This window comes from Mus caroli, chromosome 19 (assembly GCF_900094665.2).
Source record: "Mus caroli chromosome 19, CAROLI_EIJ_v1.1, whole genome shotgun sequence".
In the NCBI taxonomy this organism is placed as follows: Eukaryota; Metazoa; Chordata; class Mammalia; order Rodentia; family Muridae; genus Mus; species Mus caroli.
In genome coordinates this window covers 12,131,967-12,140,028 of record NC_034588.1, presented here as the reverse complement: position 1 = coordinate 12,140,028, position 8,062 = coordinate 12,131,967, and the positions used below count along the sequence as shown (strand labels likewise).

The window sequence follows — 8,062 nt, the reverse complement described above, 5'->3', positions numbered from 1 at the left end:
ATTAACAGAAAAGACTGCAACTCATACAAGTTGCATTGCAATCAAAAGCCTCCTGCAGTGGGCTATGGTCTGGAGAGTCTGTGAACCGCTGGGTGTGAGGACCGGTTTGAATCCACCACAAACATTCACTTAGATGACCTCTTTTTTTTTTTCCTTTTTTTTAATATATATATATTTTTTATTAGGTATTTTCCTCATTTACATTTCCAATGCTATCCCAAAAGTCCCCCATACCCTCCCCCCCCCATTCCCCNACCCACCCACTCCCACTTTTTGGCCCTGGAGTTCCCCTGTACTGGGGCATATATAGTTTGCAAGTCCAATGGGCCTCTCTTTCCAGAAAGCAAGTTTGTACTCTGAGTTTATGTCTACCGGTGACATAAGAAGATGGACGTTTGGGGGTCACATTTTAGAAAAAAAAAAAGAAGAAGAAGAAGATGGATGTTTGGTCTGTTTCCTTTCCTCCTCATTTGGAAATGGGAGAATGTTATCTCAAATCAGGTTTTATCAAAGTCCCCACAGAAAAGAATAAAAAACATAGCGGGACTACTAGGAACTGTTATCTGCAAACATCAATATTAGGGATGCAAAGACCAGAAGAGAGCCAAAGAGGGAATTTCCAGAACACCAAGGGATATGTAAGAACAGGTGTGAACAGCCATCCAACTCTTGTGAACACAGGCTGTTGCCAGCTGAGGACAGGCTCTCTGTTTGCATTTTGTTTGTATAAACAAAAGGATGTTGCAAGAAGGTCACTTTCTGGGGCCGAGCAGCCTGTGCTGCTTGGCATATCCACACACAAAGCCTGACCCCAAACAGAAGCATTTCCAGTTATGCTCTTGGGTGTGGAGGAAACCCTTAGGATGTGCACTGTGCACGTGGCCAGGCCACCACTCCTGCAGCAGGCAGAGTTTGGGTGGCCTTGTTGTGCTCCAGGTTGCCTGCCCTTGGCTACAGGCCCCGATGAAGGGCAAAAGGGCAACAGTAGCCTTAAATCTTCATAAAATTAAGACAGCTTCAATGACTTGGTTTGAAATGATTATATTATTGAAAAGAGGCAGAGAGGTTAAGCAATGCACTGGAGCAAAAAGATCTGGAATCCCAGGGCAAGTTTCTCAGTTTCTCTCAACAAAAATAGACTCATGTGCAAACCAAGTTTTTATTCTTCACTAAATAAATGGCATTAAAGCTCACTCTTGAGGAAATAGAAGTTTTACTTAGTGTCCTTGTGATTTCTCACCAGACAGTTGATTGTGACCAAACCAATGGACATAGGTGTGACCCCTCACCTGGTGTTCCTCTTCAGCAAAAGCTAGGTCTGTAGGCATTCAATGGATCACCATTTTGGACTTGTTCAGACTTTTGTGTTTTATTTTTTGATGTTGTTGTTCATGTTTTGAGCCTGTAGATGATCTCATTAAATCAGAACAAATGTATCACGCGGTTGATTTTCACTATGAAGATTTGAGTGTATATAACTTCCACAAGATTTATTGGCTTAGCACTGAGAGAACAGCACTGCAAGAGGTAAGGAAACAGAGACTAAAAGAATTTTCCTCTAACCCTCAGAACACCAATCATTTAACTGAGGGTATGGTACACTGGTAAACCACTTTTAGATTTCCCAAGGGTCTCAGTTTGATCTCCAACACAACACAATATGCGTGTGTGCACACAATTACTAAAGAAAAAAACTTTTCTGGCTTTGAAAGTAGTATAAATTCATTATAAATAATTTGGAGCACTTAAATATACAGGGAGGAAAGTACTCAGCAACCTGGAGAAAATAACTTTTTTAAAAGCTTGTTTTAAAGCAGTTTTCAAAGGTGAGGATGGGGCTGGTGAGATGGCTCAGTGGGTAAGAGCACCCGACTGCTCTTCCGAAGGTCCAGAGTTCAAATCCCAGCAACCACATGGTGGCTCACAACCATCTGTAACCGAGATCTGGTGCCCTCTTCTGGAGTGTCTGAGGACAGCTACAGTGTACTTACATATAATAAATAAATAAATCTTTAAAAAAAAAATGTGAGGATGGTCCTGAATGTCCCCCTTGGGCCCCACACTCAGTGTCCCTTCTTATCATCCAGTTAAGGCTTTGTTTATTCATTTCCACCACTACTAAATGACTCTTTCCTATGTGCATTGTGTATATATGTTTCCTTGGAAATGACTTCATTAACTAGATCATGATGTTAAATACATTTATTTAGTGAACAAGGTCCTCTTTGCAATGAAGTCACCATATGCAGCCTACAAACAAGGGAAGGGAAGTTCTGCTTGCTACCTCTTCTTAAAGAGTGTCCAATAAGTTATTTAAATTTTTATGTATGAGAAATTAGTTTGATCAAATTTATTTAAGTGGTTTTTGAAAAAAAATATTCTTAGTTTATTCTACAAATTAAATCTGAATAGACTTGTGAATTTTACTGATGCTTTCAGGTAGCCCTATCCTGATTTCTTATTTGTCTCAGATTGTTCTAGCTTTGGCCACTAGGAAGTGCTTCTGTTAGATCTTATGCCTCTTCAGTCACCCCTGTCCTATCGAATGTGTTTAAGTTTTCTGAGTAACATTCTTACTTTGGAACTCCATGCTTTCCTTGTATGTTTACAGCCCAGTCTTCAAGTGGGCCTTCTGCCAGGAAGCCTGGCTCCTTCTGCTGGAGCATGGTACTGGGAACAAGACCAACTTGTCATGTGTATTGTTACTTCAATGTCTAACTCCAAAATGCTCTCATCTGAACATGTTTCTCAATATTCTATTCATACATGTATCAATATAAGTTAAACACTCATTCACTATGATGTCTCCAACTCTAATCTCCTTCTACCTAGGTGATTCTAACCTCTCCCACTTGACTAGCACAAGCTCCCACTCCAATGGAGAGAAAACCAGCTGGATCCCTTGAACTTGGTTGTGGTGAACACATGGGGTGCTACCTGGATAACTCAAGCTCCCTTGGAAAGGACTTCATTAACTAGAGCATAATGGTTATATACAGACACTTGGGACTTGGTTTACAGAATTTACTCATTGCCAGTTATTTCAATCAACATTTCTTCTACTAAATGTATTATATGCCCACCACGCAGTTGGCTTGTTTTGTGATATTCAGCATTCTATCTTGGATTACTACAATTTATTTTTAATTACATTCATCTAGGAATGGCTCCATTGGCCGAGTACCTGCCTATTATGCATGGAACCCTACACTGTATAGTAGGTTGAATCCCTACACTATATAGAACTAGGTTTGGTGATGGATGACTGTAATCCCAGTAATCAGGAGATAAAGAATGGATTCAGGAGTTCAGTCATTCTTGGGTATATAGTGAGTTCAAGGCCACCCTAGACTACATGCAACCCTGTCTCTTTTATTAAAAAGAATACATAATTTTACTCTTTGTGCTATAAAAAGTTCTAGATTTTGAGGAATTCATAGTTCTCACATACCCACCATTACAACCACAAAATGAGTTGTTCCACTCGAACAAAAACCCTCTATGCTTTACCCACAAACCTCCCTCTCTCCCCTTGTGAGCATGTAGCATTGAAATTTACTGTCTTCATAGTTTTACCATTTATTTTTAAACTCTTATAATTGCATGCATACAACATGTAGCCTTCACTAAACAGTGCTTAAGTAAATATTTGCTCTGTTTCCTAGGGATGGTGATTGATTAATCTTTTTTTTTAATCACTACAAGTTATTCTTTTGTCTGCATGTACCATAGTTCAACTGTCCATTCTCCCAATTAATTCATTTAATCAGCAGATTGGTCCCATGTTTGGCAAATGTGGATATTGCTACTACACAAAGATTTTCAATCTTTTAAAATTGAATTAGTAAGTACTCAGGTCACATAATCCTATGACAAGATTATGCTTGCCTGTGTAAGAAGCTGCCAGTCTTATTTCCAACATAGTTATGCTAGTTTCTGTCCTTACCAGTGATAAACAGCTCAATAACGAACAGATTCTGATCATTAGAACTCTCAGCAATGTCTGTTCATCACTCCATAACATGACCAGCCATTGGCCATTGTACTGTTAATGTTTTAGATTTAAGCCATTCTGGTTTTCTTTGTGTGTGCATCTGTGTGTGTGTCTATGTGTGTGTGTGTCTGTGTGTGTGTGATTGTGTATCTGTTTGTGTGTCTGTGTTTGTGTGTTTGTGGGAAAGTGCATTGCATAGTATATAGAAGTCAACATTTGGTGTCTTTCTCTATCACTCTCCACCTTATTTTTTGAATCAGGATCTCTCTGAACCTGAAGATCACCAATTTGGAAAGGATGGCTGGCCAGCAAGCTCCAGAACAACCCATCTTCAATTCCTCAGCACCAATATTACAGCACACTTTGCAATATCTAGCTTCTATCTGGGGGTTGGGGGTTGGAATATAAGTTTCCTATGCTTTCATGGCAAACACGTTAGCAACTGGCCCATCTCATTTTGAGTGGTATGTCATCTACATTGACAGTCATGACCTCTGAAGATAGAAATAGTTTTGCTTGCTGGGTCCCAGCCTATTGGCTCTCTCTTTCACTTCTGAAGGATGTTTTCTCTGAATATAAAACTAGAGGGGTGTGTTTGCTTACTCGTTTTGATTTCCTTCTACACTAAATATCTCATTCCACTAATCTCTTCTTTTCCTGTTTTTTGGTAAAACATCCATTACAAATTTTAGTCTTAGCGTTGCACAGTGGCAGTATCGAAGCCAATGAAGTTGATCCGAGGCGATATTATTGCTAATTGAAAACAATTGGTAGTCTTGTTTTCCTAAAGATTAAGTGGGGTTTTTTTTTCCCCCTCTAGGGTTTTTTGCTTTGTTTTCAAGATTTCACTTTGTCTCCAGTTTTGTCCCTTTTGAAGAATTTAAAGTGTGATGTCTTTAATGCAAAACCACTGGGCACTCATAGGACTTCCTGGACCCATGGCTACATGTTCATCTCACTAATTCAGAGCAACACTTGCTTCAGAATTTCCTTTTTTCCCAATCTTACATTCTTTCTCTGATATTCTACTGTATGTTTCATATACTCATGAAAACAATTTCACAGTTCTTCAATCTTCCTTCAGTTTGTTTCTCTGTCTTCTAGCACAGATACTTCATCATCTGGCTTCTTTAGAAAGAATGCCTAAAATTTGGACATCCTACCAGAAGTCGAACAGCACATCTTCTCAGATTAAACCAGTCCAGTGTCCCCAGTAGGGTTATTTATAAGGCTTAAATCTGTTCAACTCATTTTTTTTTCATTATTTGTTAAGGTTTATAGGACTATTGAGGATTCATGCTGAGCCATAGATGACTTTCCAATTGGAACTGCTGATATTTCTTAAGGAGAAACATTGCTGTTCTTTAGGCCACTAGCCAGTTTCATAAGAGAAGCAACATTATGATATGGACTCATTCACTAAGATGCTAATAAACACCAGCTTTACTACAGCACTCCTTTGGTCAGATGTAACATTTTATTGATTTAGACATTAAAAAGTAAAATAAAATAAAATATTCTTATATTTATTTTAACTTTTAATTTTTTTAATTCTTGATTTACATTTGGGAACGATTCTTTAGGTTTGCATACAATAATGTATTAATTTACCAAAATGTATACAACCAGTCCTCAATTTATTGCATGTTAGATTCTTCTCACACTTACTATTAGAACAGTGTTATAATTATAAAGAAAAAAGTAGCATTATAAAGAGTGTAATTTTCACTCCCCTTTGATATTTCTTTGATACTTATTCTTAGAAAATATGGATCAAAGAGACTTCTCACATTTTTTTCATTTATGTTGGTAAAGTGCTCTTCAATAGTATTGTACCATTAACCCCTCAATAACAAATGATTGGAGGTCACCCTACTATCATTGCACAGGCAGTGAACTAATACATGATGCACTAAGATAAACAAATACATGATGGAGAGATGAGAAAGAGAGAAAGCATAGAGTCTGTAGAGAGGTGTGTGTCAGGCTGGGCCTTATGCAGACTCAGTCTCAGCCCTTGAAAAGGCTGCTACCGGGGATCATCGTGGTTTGGGGTAAGGATGGAAGCCAGAGATGAGGTAAGATTCACTTCCTGGATTGGACCTCCTCGAAGGACCTCCATTATGCCACTGGATGCCATGTTGGTGTCATTGCATGAGTCCCCAGACCATGACGAAACCTGAGATCCATATGAATGTATTCAGTAGGTGCTAATGACTGATGCCTTGAGCCTTGCTGTCCTGGAGCCGTGGGGGGATCTGGATGTGAGTAGCATGTGTACATTCACCTGAGGTCACATTAATGCATGTGGTGTGCAGGTGTTAAGAGCCATGAGTGTGGGTCAGTGGTCCTAATATGGCCAGGGTCCCATGTTAATATCTGTGGCCCTTGTAACTACTGAAGACCATGTGATGTCTGTGGGTTGGTCTGGGCTGAAACATGTTTATGTCTATGGGCACATCCCATACCAGCATAGCATAGGCAGATGGGAGAGCTGGTTCAGACCCTCACCAACCATTACTCAAGCTTCACCTCCACTCCTGCATGGCTCTTCACAGTTGATGGCTTTGGCTGGGGTCCAGGTAGAGAAAGACTCACCTTCCCTTGTAGGACTGGCTGCTAGGAGTTTGACCGTGCTCCAATGAGTATCAGAACAACACAAAATGGACGCGTATTTTTTTTCCTTCTTTTCTTCTTCTTTTGAAAGGGGGTTAATGTGATGGGTGAGAATGAGCTGCCATGAAAGGACTGGAAGATGAGTGCGATTAAGGTGCATAATGTGAAATTTCCAAATAATCAATTAAAGCAAAGCAAAACAAACAAAAACCAAGGGATGGTAAGATGTCCTTTCAAACTTGAATCTCCCTCATCATAGTTTAAAAAAAAAAAGAAACAAAAACCAAATTTTGTCATTCCCCTATACTGGGGCATAGAACCTTCACAGGACCAAGGGCCTCTATTCCCATTGATAACTGATTAGGCCATCCTCTGCTACATATGCAGCTAGAGCTATGAGTCACACCATGTATTTTCTTTGGTTGGTGGTTTAGTCCCAGGGAGCTCTGAGGTTACTGGTTAGTTCATATTGTTGTTCCTCCTATGGGGCTGCAAACACCTTCAGCTCCTTGGTTACTTGCTCCAGCTCCTTCTTTGGGGATCCTGTGCTCCATGCAATAGATGGCTGTGAAAAAACACTTTGTATTTGTCAGGCACTGGCAGAGCCTCTCAGGATACAGCTGTATTGGGCTCCTGTCAGCAAATTCTTGTTTGCATCCACAATAGTGTCTGGTTTTGTTAGTTGTTTATGGGATGGATCCCCAAGTGGGGCAGTCTCTAGATGGTCATTCCTCCAGTCTCTGCTTCACACTTTTTCTCTGTAACTCCTTCCATGGGTATTTTGTTGCCCCTTCTAAAAAGGATCAAAATATCCACACATTGGTCTTCCTTCTTGAGTTTCATGTGTTTTGTAAATTGTACCTTGGGTATTCTGAGCTTCTGGGCTAATATCCACTTATCAGTGAGTGCATACCATGTGTGTTCTTTTGTGATTGGGATACCTCATTCAGGATAATATCCTCCAGATCCATCCATTTGTCTAAGAATTTCATAAATTCATTGTTTTTAACAGCTGAGTAGTACTCCATTATATAAATGTACCACATTTTCTGTATCCATTCCTCTGTTGAGAGACATCTGGGTTCTTTCCAGGTTCTGACTATTATAAATAAGGCTGCTATGAACATAGTGGAGCATGTGTCCTAATAACATATTGGAGCATCTTCTGGGTATATGCCCAGGAGTGGTATTGCTAGATCCTCAGGTAGTCCTATGTCCAATTTTCTGAGGAACCACCAAACTGATTTCCAGAGTGGTTGTACCAGCTTGCAATTCCACCAGCAATAGAGGAGTGTTCCTCTTTCTCCACATCCTTGCCAGCATCTGCTAACACATACATACACACACACACACACACACACACACACACACACACACACACACTACATTTTCAATACTTAACTCTTTGTCTGGAACTTATATGTATTGTAAGTATGTGATGTGATTTTCTTC

General features: G+C 39.7%; 1 pseudogene; it reads left to right on the top strand.

The window, feature by feature from the left end:
- Positions 1-4,690: 4,690 nt before the first annotated feature.
- On the top strand, positions 4,691-4,816 carry LOC115030014 (annotated as a pseudogene).
- The last annotated feature ends 3,246 nt before the right edge of the window (positions 4,817-8,062 follow it).